The sequence below is a fragment of the Zalophus californianus genome, chromosome 10, assembly GCF_009762305.2.
Source record: "Zalophus californianus isolate mZalCal1 chromosome 10, mZalCal1.pri.v2, whole genome shotgun sequence".
Taxonomy (NCBI): Eukaryota; Metazoa; Chordata; class Mammalia; order Carnivora; family Otariidae; genus Zalophus; species Zalophus californianus.
Genome location: NC_045604.1, coordinates 6,532,126 through 6,560,104, shown reverse-complemented (window position 1 = coordinate 6,560,104; position 27,979 = coordinate 6,532,126). Strand labels below are relative to the sequence as shown.

At 48.2% G+C, this 27,979-nt stretch overlaps 1 protein-coding gene across 9 annotated transcripts in view; it reads right to left on the bottom strand.

Annotated features, from left to right (window-relative positions):
- Positions 1 to 27,979, bottom strand: part of LOC113931924 (nitric oxide synthase 1 adaptor protein) — a 277,773-nt gene that overhangs the window by 239,244 nt on the left and 10,550 nt on the right. For 2 of the 9 annotated variants that reach the window (XM_027610134.2, XM_027610137.2), the window contains exon 2: positions 26,285 to 26,596. The exons of the other annotated variants lie outside the window; for them this stretch is intronic. The gene's annotated coding sequence lies outside the window, so the exon portion shown is untranslated. The remainder of the gene's footprint in view (positions 1 to 26,284; positions 26,597 to 27,979) is intronic. 9 annotated transcript variants of the gene reach the window in all.

Below are 27,979 nucleotides of genomic sequence, written 5' to 3'. Positions count from 1 at the left end.
GTACCATTAAATTTTTAATTTTAATTCCAGGACAGTTAGCATACTGTGCTGTATTCGTTTCAAGCCTACACTACAGTGGTTCAACAACTATACGTCACTCCGTGCTTGTCGCGAGTGTCCTCTTCATTCCCATCACTGCTTTCACATAATTTTTTTTTAAGATTTTATTTATTTGACAGAGAGAGAGAGACAGTGAGAGAAGGAACACAAGCAGGGGGAGTGGGAGAAGGAGAAGCAAGCTTCCCGCTAAGCAGGGAGCCCGATGCGGGACTCGATCCCAGGACCAGGACCCCGGGATCATGACCTGAGCCGAAGGCGGACGCTTCCCCGACTGAGCCCCCCAGGCTTCCCTATGCTGGCAACTTTTAAATTAAAAAATGAACAGCAGCAATCCAAGTCCTTTGCTTATTTTTTGCCATTTGGTGTTTTGTTTTGGTTTTTGGCTTTTGTAGAATGTGGAGTCAACCCAGCGACGTCAGCTCCATGTAAACAGAAACTGAAAGCAGGGACATCCCCATTCAGTCCTCGGGGACCTGCAGGCACGCAGGCTCACTGTCTGCACACTGGTGGTCACAGGGCAAATCCTTCCCTGTGAAGCAGACGGCACATCGCCCGTGTCAGGCACAAACTGGAGGAAGGCAAAGACCTCTCTGGAATGTCTGGATAGACCTCCTCCGAACCTCTCCCTGCCTTCCCTCACGGGCTACTGACAGAGATTCTCCCCCTTCTTGGACTCCAAGCGGACCCGCTTCTGGTTATTTGGACAGTGAAATGGTCTAGTTTCTAGATTTTTCTTAAGAACAACATGCTGTGAGGGCCTACAGATTAGTACCCCTACTTCCCCAAAATGCAGATGACAACAGATTACCAGGCAGCTAAGTGACTTGTGCCATCATCAAGACAAGTGGCTCCTATGTTGAGGTCCTAGGAATCACCGTGAACGTTCTCACAAGCCCCAGGGACCCCCTGAAAGGAGATGCTAGGTTCGGTTTATGAGCAGTTTTTGGAGAAGAGAGACCAGAGCTCTCGTTAGATTTCCACGGGGCCCATGACTCAAAAGGACTGAGCAGAGCTCGGAGTCATCGCCAGCGAACACACACTCACCACCCCCACCTCAACCCCCAACCTCGTGCATAGCCCTGGACACACAGTGGGTGTTCCGTACATGAGGAGCAAATTCAAAACTGCCAAGTGACTGTTCGTAAACCGGTGGGGAGACATAAGTGATCTACAAATACGGATCCATCTTGCAGGAAAAACAGGAGACCAAGAGCAGTTTCTTTTTGTTGTTGTTTTTGTTTTTAAATGAAGAGTAAACTCGAGTATCAGCAAGGCAAAGCACCTGCTAAGCATCCGGTGTTGATGGAATAATTCATTCTATCTTCTCCTAACACCACTGTGAAGAAGGACCCGAGGACGTGCCAGGACCTGGAGGAGAGAATAAGGTTCACGGACTCCTGTGTGATAAGAAAGTAGAGGCCGACAAAGGGTACCTGGACTTGTCCACCCTCAGATGGCAAGAACCCCGATGGGTCTCGAAGGCTCCCAGGGGGCAGTGAGAGCCCCTTCTGTGTTCACACGTACAAGCGCACATACCCATGTGACACACACACACGTGCCAGGCCAGGCAGCTTCATCTGCACAGAACCTTCCCAAGGGCAGGAGGGGTACGGCCCCAGCAACTGCTCCCAGGAAGGCCCTCAGTGCAAGGGAGAACCTAAGGGTCTCTTAGCAGCAGCCTGACAAGGTGCACTCAGGGCACCAGCCCCTCTTTTTATTCCGAGCACAATGGCCCATTTGTTCACCAGAGGGCTCCGCGACCCGTCTCAAAGGCCCGGAGGAAGGAGGTCAGCAGGCCCATCTGAGGGGTGGCTGGGGGTCCAAGGAGTTCAAGGTTCTGAGCTGCCAGGGTCCGTGGGCTTCCCCACGCTCCCCTCCCTTCCCCTCAAACAAGGAAGGACAAACACTAGGGCACATGAGTTCATACCTCCCTGTCTGCAGAAGGAAAAATTCATGATAAATTACCTGGCAAGAATTTATCAGTTTAAACGAACAAACAAAATCGCTCCCAAGAAGTCGGCTCTCAAGGGTCAGACCCAGACTGCGATCCGTTTCAGCACAGCAAGGAAATCCACGCACACATCTAGTTGCCACGGCCCGACACAAATCTGATAAAGACGGTCCGGACACATGGAAGCCTGCAGCATCTGGAGGGACCGCCAACGCAAACAGAACAAGATGCACAAAATGAGCTCCCATCCCCAGGAAACCGAAGCCAGCATTTTCTGATTAGATAAGGCCCCAGACACAGATCAATGCTGTCCATGGAGGCACTTTTAACTCCTGTCTTCCTCCCTGGCGCGGCAGCGTGTAGATCTGCAAGAAGCTGCAGGAGAGCTCGAGGAACTCTGAAAATGAAGTGGGTTTAATTGTGATTCAGACACGATGAAAGACAGGCTTACCCCCCAAAGAAACCACAGGTCTATGTGGGAACCTCAAAACACACAGGGGGCAAGTGTCGGAGGAAACTGTGCTTGTCACAGAGCACGCTAGCGGGGCGGGAGGGCGTGAGGGAGCGAAGCTGTCCTCACACCACGCGGGGCAACTTCTAAGACCCCCACCCGTCCTGGATCAGCACCCAAGTCAACAAATCAGGATGCTAACGTGTTCAGTCACCAACTATGCCGCTCCTCTGCCTGCCCAGTTGTCGTTTTCCCACGCGTCATCTCTGGGACACAAATTTTTCTGAAAGAAAGCCCCACAGCTTCCACAGTCCTGCCCAACGAGAACGGATTCCAAGCTACCATACTAGGAAGCTAGCCTATTAAGCCACCAGCTCACCTGAGAATTTTCTAAGCTGTAGTTGGAGTAAACACAGGACTCAGCAATGCCCCAAGGGAGAAAGGTTTGCCCTCCTGGGGACAAAGCGCACCCGAACAGGCCTCCCACGGATCGGGTTCGCTGTTCCCGAAAATTCACCAGGCAGCAGCCTGTTCCGGAAACACAGACAGAGGATCGAGTCACCTCCCACAAGGCATCAAGAATACAAGGGGAGCAGCACCCCACAGTCCTAAGAGTCACAACTACAGAGGGAGATGGGGACACCGTGGCTGGCACACGGAGGGGAGCCCTCTGCCGGCCTCTGGAGAAGGGGACGGTGGCCGTGTCAGCAGGCCACACACTGGAGGCCAGGGCTTGGCGTGCACCTAGACCTCCAAGAGGAACATTCCTGAAGCGGAGGAGGAGGGTCCATCCGGCCGCGGCAGCCCGAATAACCTTTTGGTAAAAGCCAATTCCAGTTTCTCGATCCTTTCCTCCTCACACCGCCTTCTACTTTGTGCATCTGACACCGAGACACCAGGGCACAGGCTTGGGACTGACCTCCCGTGATGATGTCATAATAAACTGGTAATCTGGGGAATAAGCTGGTTTCTTAGCAGTCCCTTCTTCACAGACTGACCTCACTCAGGATAAAACTGGTAGAACGGACCTTCTGAATGCTTTTGTCCCCATTTCCCTCCTGAATCCAAGGTTTTACACGAGTTCCTCTATCAGCCTCTGAGCTGTCCTCAGCCTCTGCCTTGTGTCTCTCAAACTATAGTTGACAGACAAGTCACCCGGGGATCTTGGTAAAAGGCAGACTTAACTCAGTGGGTCTAGGACAGAGCCTGAGAGTATTTCTAACAAGATCTCCAGCGACATTGATGCTGGACCATAAGCCACACTCTGAGGAGCAAAACTCCAACCATCCCAAAGGATTTCTGGACAATTCAGCCTCCTTGGGCCTCTTCCCCAAAAACCTGTAATGGTCCCAAAACCATTTTTTGGAGCGGTGGCACCCCCGCTCCAAATATCTGCGATTCTTACCCTGGACAGAACGGAGGCTCACCAAGGTACAGGAACTCGCTCAACATCACACAACTCGTAAGTCATTATCTGAACTCAGGAAGGGACCAGATTTAGTCACAGCATCCTGCTCTATTTCCTCAATACCCTTAGCACTATCTGAACTCAGCCTGTTTCATTTATAAGGCTCTTTGTTATTCTCTTTCCTCTGCCCACCTCCCCAACACCCAGGCCCGTCTGTAAGGCTCTGAAGAAGCAGGGATCCTGTTTGTCTTGCTCACTGCTAGATCTTTGGTACATAGATAAATCCCCAGCTCATGGGGGGACACCTGAAAACATCTGTTGCATGAACAAAAGCAAACAAAACAAATGGCTTTTTCTTCCCAAAGGAGATAGAACAAGGACCTTGGCCATTCTGGGACCTGGGAGAAGTCCTCACAGAGAAGCCTCAGAGGGCACTGCGGATCTCTCACAGCGTCCGTCACAGAGAAGCCTCGGAGGGCACTGCTGCGTGGATGCAGACCAGAGACAGACAGACGGATGCAACAGAAGCTAGCACCCCGTCCCAGCAAGAACTCCCAACTGAGTCACGGGCAAAGGTCACAGATACACAAGACTTAAGCATACTTCAGAAAGAGTACAAACAAATATAACCAAGACCAAAGAGAACATCATGTTCTGGGTGGAGACGGTCAGGGGAAACCAGCGGGATTCAATTTTTTTTTTTTTAAAGATTTTATTTATTTATTTGACAGAGAGAGAGAGAGAGCACAGGTAGGCAGAGCGGCAGGCAGAGGGAGAGGGAGAAGCAGACTCCCCGCTGAGCAGAGAGCCCGATGCGGGGCTCGATCCCAGGACCCTGGGATCATGACCTGAGCCGAAGGCAGACGCCTAACGACTGAGCCACCCAGGTGCCCCGGGATTCACTTTAGACCTCTTCAGTCAGGGAGGGCTTTGGGAGGAGAGGTCGGGCTAGCAAGGCAGAGGATGCACCCAATTTTCCAGATTAATTTTCAAACAGGATACTTTACCAAATGATTGGCTTTTTAATGTCTTCTTGGCCAAGATACAGTCCCCAGCCAGCCTATCAGACACTAAATCACGTGCTGTTGTGAAGGTATTTTGCACATGATTAAGGTCCACAATCCTCCTTAAGTAAAGGAGGTGATTCTAGATCATCTGGACGAGCCTGTTTCAAGGAGCCGAAAGGCCTCAAGAGTAGAGCTGAGGACTCCTGAGGACAGCAGCTTCAGTCCGTGCCCATGACTTCCAGCCTGGCAATCGGCCCTCGCATTTACCCCCGATCGCCTGCACCAGCAGCTCACAATAAAGCTCTTCACGCCTGTCTTTCCAACTGGCCCATTTCTTGGGTTGACCCCTGGCTAATACTACTGCAAAGCTGGGTGATCTTGCCCTGCAGGAGAGCAACACAGCCTCATCCAACACTTGGGGGGGGCAGGCGGGGCTCATGACGGAAGGCACCATAGTTCTTTCCATTAAGTATTTGTTTAAAGTGCCTCCATGTTGGGCGCCTGGGTGGCTCAGTCAGTTAAGCGTCTGCCTTCAGCTCAGGTCATGACCCCGGGGTCGTGGGATCAAGCCCCACATCGGGCTCCTTGCTCAACAGGGAGCCTGCTTCTCCCTCTGTTTCTGCCCCGGCTTGTGCTCTCTTTCTCTCTCTCTCAAATAAAATCTTTAAAAAAAAAAAATAAAGTGGCTCCATGTTTGGCACATGCACTCAAATTACAGAGGAGGAAAGGAAGCCGTATTCCCCCCCACTTGCGATCTTCTCCCACTGCCTTATGGTTCTCCTGTGTAAGTTCTAGGTTGTCCAACTGTCTGTAAGGACACTGCCTTCAGAATATTATACATTTTTAACTCTTCCACCTTGGAAGGGCATTCAAGAGCAAATTAGAGGCAGATGCTCTCCCACGGCTGCCCTCTCTGGGAGGTGAGGGATGGACAGGAGAAAGGTGGCACCCTCCTCGGCAGCCTGAGCCCCACACCACATTCCACCGTGGGGCTGGCAGAACTCCACTGGGCCACCTGACATACTTTCATAGGCTTGATGCATAGACATCACACCAGCTAAGGCACACCTGGACTGCACAGCTGTGCTTACCCCAGGACCAAGCTCGCTCACAACCCAGCTGCTGCCAGCCTCCAGTCCCACCTCTCCCTGCAAGGCCACGGAGAGGGGAGGCAAGAGCTCCCCCCCCCCGCCCCATTTCTAGGCACCAGGAATGCTTGCCTTTGATCCTATCTCAAGTTGCCTTCTTCAGTGACCCCTACCTACCCCCCCCCACCCTCTACCCAAGACACCTGCCAAGCCGACAGCCCCCTTCTGAGATGCAGCCCAGACAGGAGCGGCACCGGCACTGAAGCGAGACGCCACGGAAGAGCCACGTCATCTTCGGAAGGCCACTTCCTTTCTGAACTCGAGCGTCTTTTCACTGGAGAGTGTAGCACTGCTGCGATGAAGAACATAAATGCTACGTGTGAGAAGGCGCTATTATGTCCTGGACATGCTCACCGTGCAAATGTAGTCAGCGTGTGGCATATGCAGGCTTATACTCGGGGGAGTTCTTGGGGCAAACGATTTAACCTAAGTAGTGAAAACACAAGGAAAACACACACATCCTTTTTTCAGAAGTGACAGCTTCCTCATACCCCTGACAAAACTGTCCGATCAGTCTCTCAAATGTACACATACGTCAGACGGCCTCCCATGGCAAGCCCTGAGAAGTCAGCACTGGAGAGTCCAATGACGTTCCTGAGGGTGCAGAACACAAGCAAAGAACACTTCTGAATGATCCAAGAGCTGGACGGGCCCTCCAGAGAGCCACGGGTCTGATCCTGTCAACTTGTGTAGAGATCAAAGAATCAGGGTCCAAAGGTGTGGAGAGAGGCGGCCAAGGCTACACAGACAAAACCCAGTGATGAAGGAACTGGAACCCAGAGCCGCCTGGCGAGCACCCTGCGCTAGAGGCCGGGACGCGCTCACCGCAAGAGGACAACGCAAGCCCTCTGTTCCGAGGCTTCCACAGATGCTCCCAGAGCCCTTGGTTGACCATGCCAAGTGAAAATTTCAAAGTACAGCAAGTACAGAGAACAGAACCAGCTCCCAGCCCATCAGCAAGGCAGGCAGGCTGGTGACAAGGAGGCAGCTCTGAGAAGTGTGATTACAGACAGATGGTGCCAGTGAGCTGGAAAATCTAGAACTGCATTAAATAAGACACCACTAAAAATAATAGGGACCCCAGAGAAAGTCAGGGACCGTACACGGTGCTGCAACGTGAGGGAGCCCGAGCCTCGAGAGTGAGGCAGACAGGAACAAAAGTGGGGGTCCTTTATCTCCCCCAAGTTGCTACTAACCACCATCACCATCGACTGCTGCCCTGGCAAGGAGGCAATCCGGACTGCAGGCTGGAAGGCCCGCAGAGATGACCCATGTTCAGCTCCTCCCCCACCCGCAGCCACGCTCGAATCATCAGATCCACTCCTCACAAGGGGCAGAGGAGCTTCTCCCCAACCAGGGGCATGCGTCGGCTTCCAAAGAAACCTCTTCCATTTGGGGCCAGGAACGTCCTCCTTCTATGTGGCAGACATCTACCTCTCCTTCCATCATCCATCAGGAAAGCCACCGACTGCAGCCACTTTGTTGGCAACCAAGTCACACTGCTGACGTCACTTCCTCCTGATGACATTTAAGTCCCTGGAATTGTTTTCACACATTTTAGGTCTCTACAGCTGAGACCTGTCCTACCGGTGTTGAGACTAGAGAGCCGAGAGTCTTGAAGAAACACACCACTTCTCTGGGATGGATCTTGTTTCGCAGAAAGGAGACCCGTCACAGGCGAATGTGCTCTACTCCACGGTCAAAGGCAATAGTCCTCGCCCCAGCCATGCCTGGGTCCCCAGGGGCCTAGGACAGGAAATGTGGGCAGTTCACTGCAAATCTAGACTCACAACAATGAGCAATGACTACAAGCAACCCTCCCTCTCCAACGGCTTCCACATTCTCTCCTGTACACTTTCTGCTCCCCAAACACACCACGCAAGCTCCCGCTGCACAACTTTTAGCGGTCACTTGCTCTTTTGTCTAAAACACTCAAGTCCTACCTGACCTCCAAGAAGCCCCCTGACCAGCAAAAAGCAGCACCCCAGTCATATGCGCGAGACATTCTGTGTCACATTACCCGGTTTCATTTCCTTCAAACCACTCATCATTGCCTAAAAATATTTTGCTTACTCTACTCGGTCTCACCCCATGAGTGGTCAGTTGTTTAAGGACAAGAGAGTGGGTCTGTCTTGTTCACGACTACATCCCCAATGCCTGGAAAGTACTCGGCATAGAGTAGATGCTCAGTAACAATCTGTTAATTGAATGAATGAATGGATTTCACAGTTACAGGGCAGGCCCTGGCATCAGACACACCTGGGTTGAAATGCTGCCTCCGCTCTTCATTAGTGCTGTGACCTTGAGAAACTAATCTTATCCAAGATCACACAGCTAATAAGGTTTCAGTATGTGTGCCATGGGGTTTGTAGGAGAATCAGGTTTTTTAAGATCTTAGGACTCCAGCTTCCCACCATGCCTAGCAGACACGAAGTCCTAAGTTGACATCAGTAGTAATCTTTACTCATTTGATAAAGATGGTGGTGACGGTGACAGCCTAGGCCATAATGACAACAGGCCATTGGCATTTAAAGAGATCATCCGTTACCATTCTCGACTTCCGCTAAAGCAGTGTGACAAAGGGGAGCTAGCACGGAGCTTGGAGTCAGGAGACCCCGACTTGACAAGCCAGTCCATCACTGGTAACAGCAGGTGTGAAGAAGAACAAATGAGACAGTAGATTTATGTGAAACAATTTCTAAACTCTAAGGCACTATATTTATGAGTATTATCAATATTAAAAATGTTCTTGTTCCGGGTCTAATATTCCTCAGACAATGGAAGCAGTGCTCATTTCCTTGGGCACCTAAAAAATTATTTGGCTAGTGAACGTGTACCCGGACAGGCACGGTGGTGTATGAATTATTCGGGGCAAAGACTCTCTCGAAACAGCACACTGCAGGCTCAAAAAAGAGTACTGTCACCCCTCATCACACAGGGTTAACAACCAGGTAGAACTTAACTTCTCAAAGAAGAAAGCATCGAGTACAGGGCAGTGGAGGTCCAGAGACTGGGGTTCAAATCCCAGACATCCCACCAACTGGCCAAGGGACTTTGGGAGGTCACAGACAACCCCGAGGTGGATGGCTTTTCAAAGGCCCCGCAACACTTGGGGATAGAGAAACAGGTTCTTTTTCATCCACAGAGACACTACAAGTCTGCAGTTGGCTACAGATGGCGAGGAGAAAAGACAGAGCCAGATAATAAGAGAAGCGTCATCCACATCAAGAAGCTGTCTTATGAATGGTCTTCCAAGGGAGGAAACTTGGGGCACCCCCCCTCAGCAATCATGAGCCTCAGGGTCTTGGTGAGTGGCTAAATCACTGAACCAAAACCAGAACTAATTCCAGACCCAGCATGTGTTCTGTTTCCCTCCAGGACTCTCTCTAACGTACAGAGAAGATATGAAAATGAGGTTTTGTACAGAATTCTCATCTGACAAAACTTTTCAGAAATTCTCCTGAGCCGTACTTATGCTAAGAATTCTACTTTCATTTAAGGCTTTACCACTGAAAACCTGAAACATACACAAAAGTAGAGCATGAGTTCCAATGAATGAGCTCTCACGAACTCATCATCAGTTTCAGTCACCCCCAGCTTGTGGCCACTCTGGTCTCATCCAAACTCACTCACTTCCTCATCAGCCCTTCATTTTAAAACGAATCCCAGCTGACATCTTATTTCAAGAGAAAATGACTCCGTATGCATTTTTTAAAGGACCTTTCTTGGGGCACCTGGGTGGCTCAATCAGTTGAGGGTCTGCCTTGGGCTCAGGTCATGATCCCAGGGTCCCCGGGATAGAGCCCCACATCGGGCTCCCTGCTCATCAGAGTGTCTGCTTCTCCCTCTGCCCCTCATCCCGCTCGTGCATGCGCACGTGCGCGCGCGCGCGCGCGCGCGTGTGTGTGTGTGTGTGCTCTCGCTCGCTCGCTCTCTCTCTCTCTCTCTCTCAAAATCTGGGGCGCCTGGGTGGCTCAGTCGGTTAAGCAGCTGCCTTCGGTTCTGGTCATGATCTCAGGGTCCTGGGCTTGAGTCTCACATCGGGCTCCCTGCTCAGCAAGGAATCTGCTTCTCCTTCTGCCTCTGGTGCTTGCGCTCTCTCTCAAATAAAAAAGTCTTTAAAAAAATAAAACAAATTAAATCTTTAAAAAAAAAAAGATCTTTCTTTAAACATATCTGAAAAGAAAAACACATCTGCAACACCATTGTCCCACCTAACATTAAAATTTCCTTCAAATAGCCAGTGTTCCAATTTTTTTAAACTGTTCTAATTAAAATCCAAACACCTCAATGGGTTAATGGATCTATTCTAAGCTACAGGTTTACCTGCCATCTTTTTTCATAAATTATTGGTCATTCTTTAAAAACTCGGGTTATTTTCCTGTGGAGTTCCTACAGTCTGAATTTCGCTGATGGCATTCCCACGGCACTGTTTAATAGATTCCTCTGCCCCTTAGACAGCATTTAAAAACATCTGTTAAATCTGGAGGCTTGGGGCACCTGGGTGGCTCAGTCATTAAGTGTCTGCCTTCATCTCAGGTCATTGTCCCAGGGTCCTGGGATGGAGCCCCGCATCGGGCTCCCTGCTCAGCAGGAAGCCTGCTTCTCCCTCTCCCACTCCCCCTTCTTGTGTTCCCTCTCTCACTGTCAAATAAGTAAAATCTTTAAAAATAAATAAATGTGGAGGCTTCATCAGATTAGGGTTCATTTTTTCGGCACGGCTGCATCAGGAGGCACATCATGTCTGGTTGTGCCCCTTTCACGCGGTCCGGCATTGCTGATCACTACCTAGATCCAGGAGTTTAGCAAGTATTTAAAATGATAATGATTTTATCATTCCCTCTTCATTTCTTAGCTGTATTTCTATGGAGAGAAGGTTCCCTTTTCCCTACACCAGTTCTTTGGTCATCTTAAAGTACTATTTATAAATGTTTCTTTTACCAGTTTTCAAAATAATGGGTTAATTTCAAAGCATCCTACAAAAGTGGATAGATTTTCTTCAGTAGCATTACAAACTCAGGTATTTAATCCTGTGTGATGTATTTCTATCTACTGCAGTATTATACTTAATGATGCTCAAAAGGTCACCTCTTTGGCCCGTGGGAGCCTCTTTAAGTTGGTTCCTGGGTCTTTTTACAATAGGACCCTGGAAGAACGTCATAGCTTCCCTAATTTCTGGTGGGATAAGATGCTCCAGACACATCCCGGGGATCTCCTGCCCCAGATCTGAAAGCAGCCTTTTCTCCAAAGAGGCCAGATTCCTTTTAGTGGGAAATGGCATTTGGCAATCATGATCTGGACACCAAGAATGTTCACTGTCATTGTTTATTGGCCTTGCCAGTGGACAAAGCTAGAGCACATTTTTTTAATAACGAAATGCTTCATGAGTTCATACTGCACATCCAATTCAAATTCAGGTCAGCAGGGATTTTATTTAACCTCGTTCTCATGTGTTTCCTTCCTACCAATATAATTAGTAGTTTATTCTATCCCACAACAAATAAAGGATCTCCGAATATCAGTGCCAACATCACCATCACCAGTGATATTAAAAAACAGTCTGGAATGTTTTCTGCACTTCTGGTATCTTTATGGTGTATGCCACTAAGAATGTACAATCAAATCACTGTGGTTTATAGCCAGTTGGCAGAGTTCCTCAGTTTCTCTCTGTGGGTTATGCCAACCGGCTCAGTGCAGTTAGATTCACTTGGTTTTCTCAGGGATTGCTTGCTTTTTATTTAAAAATTATGTTAAAAATTTACATGACTCAAGGTCCACACTAACAAAACAAGGAATCTTCAAAGACAGAGTTTTATTCCTTTTCCCTCCAGGCTATTTCTTTTCTTCTCCTAGAGATTACTTTAATTACCTTTTTTTTTTTTTAATTTAAGATTTTTAAGTAATCTCTACACCCAACACGGGGCTCGAACTCAACCCTGAGATCAAAAGTCACACGCTCTACCAAAGGAGGCAGCCAGGCGCCCCACCATTTTTCTTAATGGAAACAAATACCTATTCTCTCCTCCTTAGATAAACGGTATCTTGCCCTTTTGCTTAATATACCCAAAAGATTACTGCATTACAGATACATCCTCCATTCCCTTCCTCAGACACCATAGTTTATCCACCCCATGCTCTAGGGAAGAACATGTGGGTCAGGTTCAGCCATCTGTTATTAGAAATAGTGCTTCAACAGCACAATGCATACTTCTAAAAAATATTTCTGTCAGGGGGCACCTGGGTGGCTCAGTTGGTTAAGCATCTGACTCTTGATTTCAGCTTGGGTCATGGTCTCAGGGCCGTGAGATCGAGCCCCATTTCAGGCTCCGAGCTCAGAGGGGAGTCTGCCTGGTGATTCTCTCTCCCTCTCCCTGCACCGCCCCCAGCTCATACATATGTGCTCACTGAGATTAGCAAAAAAAAAAAAAAAAAAAAAAAATCAGTAAATCTTTGAAATAGAAGCTTAGGCTTGCTAGATCAAAGAAGATATGCATATGTGATTGTACTAGGTATTGCTCATTCCCCTACAAAAACAGATATGACACCATTCTGCATTTCCCCCAGCAAGTGTCCATGTCCCCAGCAGACTTGCCAACAGAGTAGGCGATCAAACTTTTGTAGTTTACCAATCTTTTAAGTAAGGACATCTCGGTGTAATCTTGATTACTTTTAGGAATCAAGTTGAGCATACCTTCATATGGTTATGAGCCATCTGTGATAAAAATTCTTCCTATTTCTGATAAGAAGTTCAAAGGTCTATTGTTGACCAGCCTAAGAACAGAGACCTCTGCCACAGGGAAGATGAGGACCATGTAGGATGGCCTACTTGTGAAAAGTGCCACAGAATACAAGCAAGGAATACCAGCCCCCAGTTAGAAAAGTTTTGAAAAGATACCTGTTATTGTAGCAACCAAAACTATAAGGCACTATAAATCCAATGAAAAGTGGATAAGAAATTATAAAATTTTATTTAAAGACATTCATGAAAATCTAAATAAAGAGATATGCCATATTCATTAACTGGAAGACTGAATATCATTAAGGATGTCAGTTATCACCAAAATTATTCTAGAAGTTCAATTTAATTCTGACTAAAATAAGGGTCTTTATATCAGTTTCTCCTGTACTGATTGGTCTTTTTAAGTAAGCTCTCTACCCAAAGTGGGGGTTGAACTCACAACCCCGGGATCAAGAGTCACACACTCTACTAAATGAGCCAGCCAGGCACCCCTGGCTTGTCTCTCTGGCTTGAGATTTTTGAAGAACTCACTAAACTAATTCTAAAATTTTTATGAAAGAGCAAAGTCCCATGGATAATGACGACCATAAGGTTGGGAGTCATCCTACTGAATGACAAGACTTATAATAAAGCAATAATAATTAAAATAGATGTTCTAAAGGAATGAGAGACAAAGACACCAAGAGAACAGAGCAGTAAGCCTTGAAACAAACCTTCACATTTTGTAGACACTTGATATAGGACAGCAGAGGCACAGCGAAAGGAGTGAATAGACAGGCTAAAATGGTGCCAGGACAACTGGTTATCGACACAGAAGAAAAAATAAAATTAGACTCCTATTTCTAGCCATGCGTAAAAATAAATTCTAGAGCTAAATGTGAAAGGCAAATCTTATAAAACTCAAGATATAGAATAGCACCGTTATGATCTCAGAGTACGGAGAAGTTTTTAAAAGGCAAAGAAAGCATAAATGAAAAGACCAATGCATTTTATACTAAAATCTAAATCTTTTATACCTCAAAAGATACAATGATAGTGAAAAGACAAGCCAGACTGGAAAAGGACAGTTGCAATACACATAACCAAGCTCAGCATTCAGAGAAAACTTCGACAAATCAACACGGCAAACACGAAAGACTCCATTGAAAAATGGACAAGAGAGATGAACAAACAATTCACATGAGGAGAAAAAAGAATGACAAAAGATAAGAACTGATGCTCACTAATAATGAGAGAAACGCAAATTCTGAACGATATTTCACATCCAGCATATTCGGGGGAAAAAAAAAAATGGCTAAGAGAACCAAGCGTGAGCAAGGGTGAAGCAAAGCAACGAGTATACACAGCTTGTCAATTTACATCCCTCCAGCAATCTTACAATATTTAGTAAAGTGGTTAGCTGTGTGATCTTGGATAAATCACCAAACGCAGCCACTCCTGAGCTTCAACCAGTATAAAGTCAAAAGAAAGGCAGAGATGGTTTCAAAATGTCCAAGAATCTGCCACATGTCCATAGCCACCTCTGGCCAGGTTCTGAACAGGCCAGGGCATGCCTGCAGTCTCAACCCAGACGCTCGGTGGATATTTATTAAACCATCCACCCATCAACAGGACTGTGTTTACGGTTAGCCCTAACAAGCATGATTAGGGACTGGTTCTCGAACTCTGTTTTATGGGTTTTGTGGGCTCCAGGGGAAGAATCAATCAAGCAGGAGTTGACCAAACTTAACCCAGCACACACCGCCAACATGTAAATGAGACCCAAAGTCTACAAAACAAGCAGAGACAACCCTCCCCACCAACCCAGCCGCTGTCCCCAGGGGAGATCAGTGCCAATGGAATCACGTGCACGGGGAGGAAGGATCAGGGCCACCCTGTCAGAGAGCCAAGTCCACTTTCAGAGCGAGGCAAGATAACGTTGTTATCCGAGGGGTAACCACTCAGTCCCACCCATCAGCTCATTGCTGAGCTACAGACTGCCATGAGCACAAGCCCCTCTTAGGACATGTGCACGGACATAACAGACTTTGAGGAAGGCTACAGACCAGCACTTTACATCTACTGAGTGCTTAGTCACAGAAAAACTGGAACGCCAAAAGGAACTTAAGAGTCCATCTTCCCTGGGTGGCTCAGTAGGTTAAGCATCCAACTGTTGATTTCAGCTCAGGTCGTGATCTCAGAGTCATGGGGTCGAGCCCTGCATCCGGCTCCACGCTCAATGGGGAGTCTGCTTCAGATTCTCTCTCCCTCTGCCCCTGCCCCTCCCCTGGGCATGCTCTCTCCCGCTTGCTCTCTAAAATAAAACCTTTAAAAAATGTTTAAATATTATTACCCTAAAACCTACCGCTGTACCTGGCTTGCCATAGCACTCAAAGTACTTACCGACTGCAACAAAATTATCTTCCATGATCCTTCACTCTTAGCACGTTCCCACTTGTCCTCTGCTGGGGGACCGGGGTGGGGGGAACATTTTTTCAGAACCAGCTCAGAGAGATAGCATTCAATATGGCAGGGGCTCTGGAGTCCCTGTTCCACTGGAAACAGCCTTTCACTGGCCAAGGGGTGAAGGACACTTGGAGGCTAGGACCTAATTTTCCTACCTGTAGGTAGAAGTAACAGTCTCAAAGGACCTGCATATCAAACACAGTAATTCAAGCGTCTGAGAAACCGCAGGAGCAAGCAGGCTCCATGAGGAAGGAGGTGGAAAAGCAGGCCCAGTCTGCAGAGCATGGGACTCTTAATCTTGAAGTTGTAGGTTTGAGCCCTACCCCGAGTGTAGAGATTATTTAAAAATGTCTTTAAAAAAAAAAAGAAAGAGAAAAGAAGAAAAAGCAGCTGCCAAACACTCGCCTCTCCAAGGAACCATTTCCCTCTGATGGCAAAATACACTTTTGCTGTGGTCTTCTCTTATTTACCGTCACTATCACGGGAAGGTGGTTGTAAGGGCCTGTGCCTGGGAGTGTAGAAGAGGAATTAGTATTCAAATCCTCTCGACCATTTCATCCAGGAAGGCATGGCATCCTGCACCTTCTGAGGATCTGGGGATTATTCAGTGCTCCATAATGCACGGAATTCGAGTATTCTTTTTCCCATACTGGTTTCATTTCTCCAGATGCCTTCAATGCATGTAATACATTGGAACACAAATCATGTACCAGGCTCTGGATCCACAAATATGAATTACCATCTCCGTGGCCAAAGAAACAAGACAACCGTTAAGGAGAGAATACGTTGAGATGAATAAATGTCAATCCATTAAATCATCAGTCATAAACTATTGTGCAATGGATAGCATAGAGCTTTCAGAGAAACACTTCCTTTTCTTGGAAATATCAACAAACACCAGATTTGTCACCGCTAGAGTGAAAAGTTCAGTGGGACGAGGTCAGGCCTACAGGTTCTGCTCTTGATCCTGCCATGCGAGAGCAGAGATACCATGGATGAAATCCTCTGTTCCACCCCTCAATTATTCCACACAAACCCCCAATTATGTGTGCCTCTATTTTAAGAAAACCCACTAACTGAAACACTGAACTTAAAACAAGAGAGTGAATACCCTTCAATTTACTCTACAAAAGCCCTCTTCACTTGACAATAGTCTGTTTACCCTTTACACAGCGGGAGGCCAGGGTGGGGGAGACCAGGATGTGGCACAGAAGAGCCCTGGGTGGCAGGAGAGCCAACCCTACCCTTCCTTGGATCAACAGCCTGGGCCTTGTCACTTTCATCTCTTTCGTACTTCAGGCCCCGCACCTGTCAAATACCAGAGCTGAAATCTCAGGTGATGCCGAGCTCCCCTCCAACTCCAACACTCTGATTCTGTTGGACTCTTCCCATTCCTTCTGCAGACCATCCCCCTTTCCCGATGAAGTCACATCCCCATTACCTAATGTCCACATACTGGTCGACAGATCAATTAGAGCAAACAGCCAGGACACTGCAAGACCGCACGTGGTGCTCACCACATTCCCGGCTGTGGGGTGCCTGTTCTCGGAGGCATGGGAGGAAGGAACTGGTGTTCTTTCTTCCCTTAACTGTTCATCAATGTGTTGCTCAAGTGTAACCACACGTAAGCAGAATTTATTCACTACTTGTCCTATGTTCTCAAATACTTACACCTTTTGCTGTTCCATGGGGAAGAAAACAACTTTTAAAATCTCAGCAGTTTGCCCAGTTGTAGGGGAAATGAAAAGATGGTACCCCAATTATGGGAAAATGGTGGCAATGGGGATCCTCAGCAATCCCTAAAAACAGAGCAGCTAAGTAACAAAACTAAAAACTCATGGACAACATCCAAGAAAAAAAATGCGGTGACAAGGTAGCCCCATAATCCCCACAGTACACGTGGGTGGGGACAGATCAGCGGCCAACATGGTGTCAGCGCCTGTGTAGGGGCAAACAAAGAGAAGCAATGGGCCCATGAGGATGCAGAGAGAGGAGAACCCCAAAAGGGTCAACAGGTACTCACTGAAGACCACAGCAGGAGAAGTGGAGGACCACATTAGTTGCGCGGAGCCCACAACGAGGTCCAAAGGGTGGGGGCAGCCCCAGCCCCCATGACCTCTGGACAGACTCACCGGGACAGGATCCCACAGGGAGAAGAGACCACCCAGAACACAATCAAAATCGAGTGGGGCAGGCAACAGGGACATAGGAAAGAAAAGGTTCAGACAAAAGTGGGAGCGGGGAACAGCGCCACAATGTTGTCCTAATCTAACTGAAAACAGAAGAGGAACGATGAAGTCGGAAATCCTCCTGAACTCAGCATCCTTTTAAAAATTCAGGAAAACAAGTTCACGTAAAAATTAAAGGAAGTATCAGGGTCAACTCTGTAGGCAGTTCTAGAAGAAGAAGAAGGACCAAAACATCTCTGGAGATGCGGGACAATGAAAACATGCCAGAAAGACATTCAAAAAATGTTAAAAATGTAACATTTCAAAAGGAGCTAAAATTACTTTAAAAAGTAAATTATGCAAGACATGAAAACAAATTAGAATTATGAAAATTCAGAAGAGACTGAATTCAAGAAAGAATCCGAAATTTTAAAAAGAATCATTTTATGAACAAAAACTAAACTAGAGGGAAAAAATAGACCTAACAAAACTCCTGAAAAGTCAAGAACATTTTCAAATGAAAAATACAGATCAAAGGGATTTGAAAGCGACAAATATTGAAGACAAAGAAGAACCAACATAGGATTAAGAGGGGTTCTTGCAAAACAAAATCAAAGCAAGGGAACAGCATTCTAAGAACAATAACTCAAACTACCCCTATATATATATATATATATTTTTTTTTTTAAACCTCAGAGAGAGCATATTACATACTTGAGAACATGGACTCAGAATAAAGACATACTCTAAGAAAACTTTTAAGGGGCGCCTGGATGGCTCAGTTGGTTGGGCGACTGCCTTCGGCTCAGGTCATGATCCTGGAGTCCCGGGATCGAGTCCCGCATCGGGCTCCCTGCTCAGCAGGGAGTCGGCTTCTCCCTCTGACCCTCCCCCCTCTCATGCCCTCTCTCTCAAATAAATATTTAAAAAAAAAACTTTTAAGGCATATCTAGACCTAGGAATATTGTTCCATGAGCCCTTTCTAAGCATCCTATAGAATGAACTTCAGATAACCAAAATGACAAGAACATGGATAGAAGAATTTGAAGTATATAGTTATTAAGGAATAAGGCTAAGTGGGCATTAAAAGGGAGCGATTAAAATGTGTAAAGGCTGTGCAACTGTATCAGTCTCCTTCGGCTGCTATGACAAATTATCACACATTTGGTGACTTAGAATAACAGAACTTTATTGTTATAGTTCTGGAGGCCAGAAGTCCTAAATCCGTTTCACCTGACCAAAATCAAGGGGCTGGCAGGCTGCCCCCTCTCCAAGGGTTCTAGGGGATAATCCATTCCTTTTTCGTCCAGCTTCTGGTGGCCACATCACCCCATCTCTGCCTCCAGGATCACCCTGTCTTCTCCTTTTCTGTGAGTGATCGGTATCTGCCTCATTCTTATAAGGACACGTATGGTGGAATTTAGAACCCACCCAGATCACCTCCCCGATTAAGATCCTTCATCACATATGCAATCTTTGCCATCTAAAGTAACATCCACAGGTGCTAGCAATCAGGATGTGGCCACCATGAGGGGCCATATGTTACTCAGCATACTTAAGGAGCTAGGACAGCTATTCTTTTGAATGGCAGAGGATAGGGATGGCATATGCAACCAAGGTTTTTGAATGTTTTCAGCATTATAACTGACGCTGGCATTAGTATTTGCTGTTCTGAGACTGCAGCCTGAGTATTATGGGATAGAGCAAATGAGTAATTACAGGATATTGAATTCTATCATTCCCTATGCATTTGAAAACTAGAATTCAGTGTGACAGAACAGATGAAATATAGGTTGGGGTGCCTGGGTGGCTCGGTCGTTAAGCGTCTGCCTTTGGCTCAGGTCCTGATCCCAGGGTCCTGGGATGGAGCCCCACATCGGACTCCCTGCTCGGCAGGAAGCCAGCTTCTCCCTCTCCCACTCCCCCTGCTTGTGTTCCCTCTCCCGCTGTCTCTCTCTCTGTCAAATAAATAAAATCTTTAAAAAAAAAGATGAAATATAGGTTAAGTAGAAACCTCATAGTCTAAGGGCACCTGGCGGGGAGGGGGGCCTCAGTCAGTTAAACATCCAATTCTCCATTTTGACTCAAGTCATCATCTCAGGGTCCTGGGATTGAGCCCCAAGTCAGGCTCCGTGTGGAGTCTGCTTGCCCCTCTTCCTCTGCTGCTCCTCACCCCTGCTCGCACACTCTCACTCTCAAAATCTTAAGAAAAGGAAAAAAAAGAAAAGAAACCTCAGTCTTGAGTTGTAGTTGGAAATAGGACTATGAACTCACAAGTATGTTTATATGTCACATTCATTCTTGTACTCTCTCTGTATGTATTTTCCCAGCTTTGCCCACTGAAAACGATCTAGAAGTAAAAGTCAGCATTGGGGCACCTGGTGGCTCAGTCAGTTAAGCAGCGGCCCTTGGCTCAGGTCATAGTCCCAGCCAGGATCCTGGGATCGAGCCCCACATCGGGCTCCCTGCTCTGCAGGAAGCCTGCTTCTCCCTCTCCCTCTCCCTCTCCCACTCCCCCTGCTTGTGTTCCCTCCCCCGCTGTCTCTCTGTCAAATAAAATCTTTAAAAAAAATAAAATAAAAATAAATAAAAGATACAAGAAATGGCGGATTCCAGTCTGAGGCAGAAAAAACAGGAGTCGGAGAAGGGGGAAGGAGAACAGCAAGAGAGTAGGGAGGGGAGAGAAAAATCTCCCAGGCCCAAAAGAGAGGCCAGTACCAGGTGGTAGGTATTCATCAAGGTAAAGAAAGACGGTATCACAGGACAGGGAAGGAGACGTGGATCAGCCCTGGCGGGTCACACACAACACAGAAAGGCAACTGGTGGAGGTGTCCAGCCAGATACTTCAGCCTACAGACTCTGATCTTCTGGCTTTGCTGAGGAAACCATCATCGTCGTGTGGGCAAACACCTCAAACCCTCCCGACCAGCTGCTATCGAACCTACCAGCCCACCTTCGGACGGAGATCTACGCGCCTGGAACCCCATGCTCTTCCCTGCGGGGAGGCAAGTGCTGGGTTCACATCCGCAAGCATACCCAGTCTCTCATTCAGTTATGGGTCTCAGTGTAAAACCAATCAATCAGCTTGTCAATCTGAATAACCTAGGTCTGCTCACAGATGTGCCTACCTACATAACACCTCCCTTCTCCTGGCTGCACACCCGGGAGCTTTTAAAAACACACACAAAAAGAAATCACAGGGATAGAAAGACCCTACCCCAGGTAGAGGGAGAGAGAATCCCTAGGGGACGTAGGCAGCTCTACTTTACAAGTTCTTGTGTGATCCAAAGGTACAGCTGAGTTGCAAAGCACTGTGGTACTATGAAGCGGGCGGCAAGGCCCCGGCCCCCAGGGCTGGCAGGCACACGGAGGCCTCCCCCTGCCTGAATTTCTACAAAATCCAAGACTGAGCTCAGGCTTTGTTTCCCTCCTTTGCCTTTCTGCAGAACGTGACCCTGTAGGGTTCTACTGCTTTTCAAAACTTCTCTTTTGGTTGCAATAGGGAAAAATGGACAACTGAGACTTAAAAGGTTTTTTTTCCACAGAGGAGCAAAAGGTGTAAATATTTGAGAACGTACGACAAGGTAGTGAATACATTCTTCTTGTGTGTGGTTACTTGAGCAACACACTGACGAACAGCTAGGGGCAGGAGGACCAGATCCCACCTCCCACACCTCCGAGAGCAGGCACGCCGCGGCCGGGAACACGGTGAGCACCGCGTGCAGTCTGTGTTCTGGCTGTTTGCTCTAATTGATCTGTCGACCAGGATGTGGACGTTAGGTAACTGGGATGTGACTTTATCGGGAAAGGGGGATGGTCTGCAGAAGGAATGGGAAGAACTCAACAGAATCAGAGTGTTGGAGTTGGAGAGGGGAGCTCAGGGGATCACCTGAGATTTCAGTTCTGAGAGTTCAGCTCTGGTATTTGACAGGTGCGGGGCCTGAAGTACAAAAGAGATGAAAGTGACAAGGCCCAGGCTGTTGATCCAAGGAAGGGTAGGGTTGGCTCTCCTGCCATCCAGGGCTCTTCTGTGCCACATCCTGGTCTCCCCGACCCTGGCCTCCCTGGTAAAGAGGAAACACAGGTGAAGAGAAGACTAACTGGGAACAGGGAGGTGCATCCCTCCCACGTGCAGACCCAGGGCATCAAGCCATCTCCCACAGAAGAGGGGAGTCAGCGGCCTCACCCAGGTACATCAGACATCTTAATGAAAAACAAGCTACTCCTGGAAAAAGGAAACCATCATGAGAAGGCATCACTGTCCGGACATCTGAAGGACCCGAGGGATGCAGCCTCATCCCGACACACCAAATCCTTGCTGAATCCCACTCACACCTCCGTGTGTTTACTGAGCAGCTACAAGTCAGGCCCTCTGCCAGGACTGCCAAAAACCCAAAAGCTCAACCACCTTGTATAGGGCCTAGGCTACATACACAAATAACAGACTATCAACCAAACGGTGCTCAGCAATTTGAGGAAGACCACCACCCAAAGCTGGGAGACGAGTGGAGAAAACAGTCTTTGAGGAGGTAAGCCCCATAAGAGGAGCATGGAGCTCATGTATCCATCCTAGGTGGGCAACAACAAAGCCAGCTTCAGGCCACAGGCTGGATCACCTTCAGCAGAAGGAAAAGGAGCCTCCGACCATAAAAGTCTGCACCATCTTGCCAAGGGAACATCTGGGAGGGCGAAGTTCAACACCACGCGCTCTCTGCAAAAACCATTTTGAGAAATACATCCAAAAGGACGCAACGGACAAGTGGGCTGGGCAAAAGCAGAATTGTGGCAGCAAAAGTCATGCCAAGGATCCCACTCTAGACAAAGGCACCCAGGGAAACGGGGAAGAGCGAAGTGGTGCGCGCTCAGGCACATCGGCCTCATCTGCTTATTCATTCAAGGTCAAGAGTACACCTGTTATGTGTCCATAATGGATCAGATGTGGTGCTCGTTTTGGGATCTCACAAGCCAGACGGTACCACCGAGGTGGGTAGCGGGGGGTGGGGACCGTACAAGACAGAAGTGGTTGCGATCCAGGCAAGGAGTATTAGCAGAAGGCTTAGGGACACACCAGAAGTTGCTGTCTGATACCTCTAACAACCTCATTAGCCTCAGGAACCCATTACGGATTTGTCACCAGGGACTTCTAGAATCCCTTGCCTGAAGTTCTCATGTTTCAGCAACTTCCACTTCAAGAAGAAACCGAGAGGGAGAAAGGGCCGTCCCAATCCCAGCTCGCGGAGAAGGTCAGCTAGCCAGGGTCTGTGTTTTTACAGCCTTTTCCCCATTTCACAAGGGGCTCCCACGGACACAGGCTCATGCTCATCGTGTGGCTGAACGGACCTTGAACTGACACGTGTCAGCAGCCTAAACGTGCTTCCCCAACTCTGAGGGAGTGAGAGACGTCAGGACTGCTCAAAGAAGGTAGAGAATGCCACATGGGACATCAGGACGTGGCGCAGCTAAGGGCCCAACCCCTGGCCAACAGTTTCAGGCCAGACAGAGAGAGGAGGCAGGTGAAACCACCTTGCAAGCTCATGCAGTTCAGATCTTAGAGGATCCTCCAAATAGAGGTTGTTTAAAGCTTTGTCACGGAGTTCCAATGATCCAATACGCGTTCCTCGGAAGCACAGACTATTTAATTCTGCATCTTTTCTGACTCTCCTTCCCCAGTACAGCCTGGCCCTAGTCTTTGTAATTCCTCTGACCTCTAACCCTTCATTTCCATGCCCCCCACCCTTCGTCACCCTGGTTCAGGTCCTACACCTGGGTGTTTAGCACTGGTCCTCCGTTTGTTTTATTTTTACAAACAGCTCTTATCCCTTTCCTCGTCCCAATACAAGACACTGTGTGTGCGCGCGCACATTCATACACACATGCACGTAGGTCATCCCCTACGAAGAGTTTTTATTCCCCACTGTTTACAAGAATAAGTCACATCTCTCAAGCCTGGTATTGAAAGCCTACCGGGGTATGGGTCCTCCTACCTCATGCATTTCTTCATTATCTGTGGTTTTCTTATTCTCTTTAAAAGAAAAAAAGGGGGGGGACTAAAACCCTACATATAAACCCTCATCTCCCCCACTCCTACCACAGGACCACCTTTCCCTGCTCCTTCACTTCCCTAAAAGCTGCCCACTCGCTTTGTTATTCATACATGTGGTCCTTCCAAACTGAAGGATGCCTTGTACCTCTTGGCAACTTCCAGAGGGGAACGTGGGCCCTGGTTCCAGCCCCTACCAGCTCTCACCGGTAACAAACCCAACATACACACACACACACACACACACACACAACGCACAACTACTACAGTAACATTCTTACACTCAAGAATCATCATTTCATGCCCCTGCAAGACCCTTTTCAAAGTCACAGACCAAGCCACTAATAGCAGCCGCTGAACACCGTCCTGGGTCTGCAGAAGACTATAAACAGATAAGCTCTCCCGCAGCACAGCAGTACCCACAGCTCATGAAGAAAGCTCAGTGGAACATCCACTGGAAAAAGCAAGGCCTTGTTTTAGCAAATTCGTGGTCCAATGTTGCCCGGATTTGGGGATGGAGGGACCTTGCACAAGTCACTTAATACAGAGCCTCCTCCACCACAAGAGAAAATACCATCCATCATGCAGTGTACTTAGAAGGACTGAATGCGAAAGGGTATAAGACACTTTGAAGAATGCCCAGCACATAGTATGTGCTCAATACCACATGGTACCACGGGTACCATTGTGCCCGTCTTTCCACACATCTGTATCTCCCCAGCTAGCAGGATTTCCTTCCGGTCACCGTCTGGTCTTCTGGCTCTCTGACCCCAACACCAAGCACTGTGCCCCCAATACAGAAGCACAATAAATACCTCCTATAGAACTGGATCTATTTCTACACCTGCAATTCGGAACGTATATCCCGGGAACACAAGTTAGACTCAGAACGGGCTACCTGGAGGGAAGAAATAAATCTATGGAAGGAAAGTGAATATAAGGGCCTTAAGGACTTAGGAGGGAGTACACAAGGATTCATAAAGACCAGCACTTGGGGAAGAGACCAGGGCCTCCTGGTCTTTCCACCAAAACTGCCTTGGCCGGCTACAGTGTGCTGACCCTGAGTTGATTGTCTGATACCTGATTTGATTACAATCACCTGGGGGAGCCTTGCCGCCATAGAATTGACAAGATTCTAGTTTCAGGTGTACCCACTGCTTCAAAAAGTCCACCTGTTACTCGTGTCATCATCCCATAACGCTGCGATGTTATTACAATATCGTTGGCCATGTTCCCCCAGCTGCACTGTTCATCTCTGACTTCCTCTGTAACTGCAAGTTTGCACCTCTTAATCCCCATCACCTATTTCACCCAACCCTCTATTCCTCCTGACAACAACCGAGAACCCCAGCTATTACATATAAAACATGCAGAAAATGACTCAAAGATGGAAAGAAGGTCAACCAGCCAGGGACATCAGCACCCAAGGCACAACGCGGCAGTTGGGTTCCCTGGGTTTTCTTTCTGCCTCACATATCCCAAACTGGTTACCGGAGAAGCCAGAGACCCAGAAACACCAACAGACGGACAATTTAAAAAATCCCGGGACGCCTGGCTGGCTCAGGTGCAAGAGCTCAAGAGCATCAAGAGCAACTCTTAATCTCCATGTTATGACTTCAAGCCTCACGCTGGGTGTAGAGATTACTAAAAAAATAAAAAATTAAAAATTTCTAAAAAGTCCCAAGAAGAGCCTGCTTTCTCCACCCAAAGGACCAGGACGGGAACAGCCTCACACGACAGAGAAGTTTTAGACACTAACAGCCCTACTCCAGCCCAATGCCACAGAAGAAAACCATGCCCCCACCAGCTCGGTCAAGAAACCTGACTTCTGGGGCGCCAGGGTGGCTCAGTCGGTGAAGCGTCTGCATTAAGCTCAGGTCATGATCCCAGGGTCTTGGGATCAAGCCCAGCATCGGGCTCCCTGCTCAGCGGGATCTCCCTCTGATCTCCCTCTCCCACCCCCCTGCTTGTGCTCTCTAATAAATAAATAAAATCTTAAAAAAAAAAAAAAGAAAGAAAAGAAAGAAACCTGACATCTGCCTTCATCAGGCTGGAAGGAGATGCTCCACCCTTAACCTTCTTCCGGGGGCTATCAGGGAAGGTGAAGGGAAGCCGGGCTACCAGGGTAACACGGCCTCCACCCCTCCCTGCTGGGGGGCCAAAGAAGGCTAGCAGAAAGTCCAGAACTTTCACCACCACCCAGCGGTTAAAAAGGCAGAGCAGCAGCGGACGCCCCACGAACAACGCCGGTAAGGCACTCCCGCCCGGCTCCGGCGAGGCCTCAACCGAGGCCAGTGAAGACGCTAGACTTCTATCTCCACCTGACAGTAATGAGACAGCGCTCCCCCCACCCCCTGCCACGGGCAGAGTAGTCTTGCTGAAACAGAAGATTTAATTAAGATCCAGAATCTAACACCCCAAATGTCCAGGTTTCAATCAAAAATCATTCATCACGGGCGCCTGGGTGGCTCAGTCGTTAAGCGTCTGCCTTCGGCTCATGTCATGATCCCAGGGTCCTGGGATCGAGCCCCGCATCGGGCTCCCTGCTCCGCAGGAAGCCTGCTTCTCCCGCTCCCACTCCCCCTGCTTGTGTTCCCTCTCTCACTGTGTCTCTCTCTGTCAAATAAATAAAATCTTTTTTAAAAAAAATCATTCATCATTGCAGGAACCAAGAAAATCTCAACATGAATGAGAAGACAATGAACAGATGCCAATCCCAAGATGACGGATATGTCAGAATTATCTGACAAAAAGTTTTAAAGCAGGCTTCATTTAAGTAATATGCTTGGGGGAGGGGGCGAGGAACAGCCTCACCAAGAAACAGAAGACATGAAAACTGCAACCCCCAGGTGGCACCCCCTACTAACTGAATTAGAATCGCCGAGAACACCCCGCCATCAGAATGTGTTCCGTTTTGTTAACTCCCCGAAGAGTAGCCAGGTGTGGGAACCAGTGCTCCAGCTCCAGCTTCTCAAAGTACGGTGTCTATCAGCATCGCCCGGAAGACGTGATCAGGGCAGATCAGGCCCCAATGCTACTTCAACAAGCCCGGGTCTCTGTATTTTTATTGGTTTCCAGATGATTCTGAGAAACCCCAAAGTTTGAGAACAGCTGCTTTCACTAATCGAAGGCATCTGCAGGAGATTCTCCTCACTGAAGGACGCTGCGAAATTCTTGACCTGAAGGAGGAAAGAGTTGCATTTAAGGAACCTTGAGTCCAGAGGTCAAGTTTCAGTCATACTTCCGATACGGGTGCCCAGATACAACGTGTTTAAGCGGCGCTGCCAAATTTAAGAAAAGAAAATCCACACACACACAGAGGGCCAGCCTGACAACGTCACTACAGCCCAGGTACAGGTCATGCGTGTGTATGTGGAAAGAGCGTGGGAGTGAGATGTTATGTTACCTGTCACTTGGCCCCTGGGAGACATTAATCTTCCTCTTGGCAGAAAAAGAAAACGCTTCCACATGAGCACCTCTTCCCATCCAAAGAGACCAACACAAAAACGAAAGAGTTTATAACCAAATAGAACAAAAGGACACAACCGAGGCGCCTCTCTGTGGTGCGCTGTGGGCTGAGATTTCCAACCAAGAACAACAGCCACTCAGCTGAAGCTGGCCGGCACTTAGGCTCTCCTGGAGGGGCCTCGGGGCAGAGAGGGTCCTCAGAAAGGGAGCCGGGGAAAGGCCGGGAAGGGGGCGTGCAAGAGGCCGGGAGGAAGAGACGTGGTGAGGGGGAGTGGAGCCCACGGCTACACAGGAAGTGCACAGCAAGAGCCCAGCAAATAACAACACTCCCCAGGAAGGAAGGGCCTCCCAAGCTCCTCTCCGCCCAGTCGCTGTCCCACTAATGCCTCATGTCCATACCTAGAGATCAGCAACATGGCGCACCAGAGGACTCTTTGCAAGTGGCCTGTTGCCCAACGGCACACAGCAGCAGACCGGTCCCTGGGTCACAGGCAGGACCTGGATGGGAGCTGTGAAGACCACCACCTCTAATAGACCATTTGCCCATTCGATCCAGCCTAAAGAAATGTGCCTCGGTTTCCTCATCTGCAAAATGGGAACAATAGCCCCTACCCTCATGGGGCCACTGTAAACATTAGTTAACATACATAAACACTGAGAACCAAGTGTTGAATATGGTACTTGATAAACATTAGCTCTTGGTATTTTGAAAGATCTGCAGTGATGATGCCCTGAGCCCCACCGCCTGGACCCATCCATTAGTAAACTCTGTCTCTCTGTGCCTCAGCGTCGCCATCTGTGAGATGGGTAGTAACGGTACCTTCATTCCCGCGGCTGTTGGGAAGATGAATCATTTCACAGAATGTGAACAGAGCCTGGAACATAGTAAGTGCTTTTAAAATGGCCGTGATTACTATGTTGGCTTTCTGCGATGTGGACGGCATGAGGCAGGCTTCTGGAGCTTCCCCTGGGCCCTAGAAGAGCTTACGGCCTAGAGCAGGAAGCAAGAGATGCACACATGCAACCCACAGGGAACAGCAGCACAGAACACAGGACCTGGGACAATTCTGCAAGCACGCGTCTCCCTCTCGTGT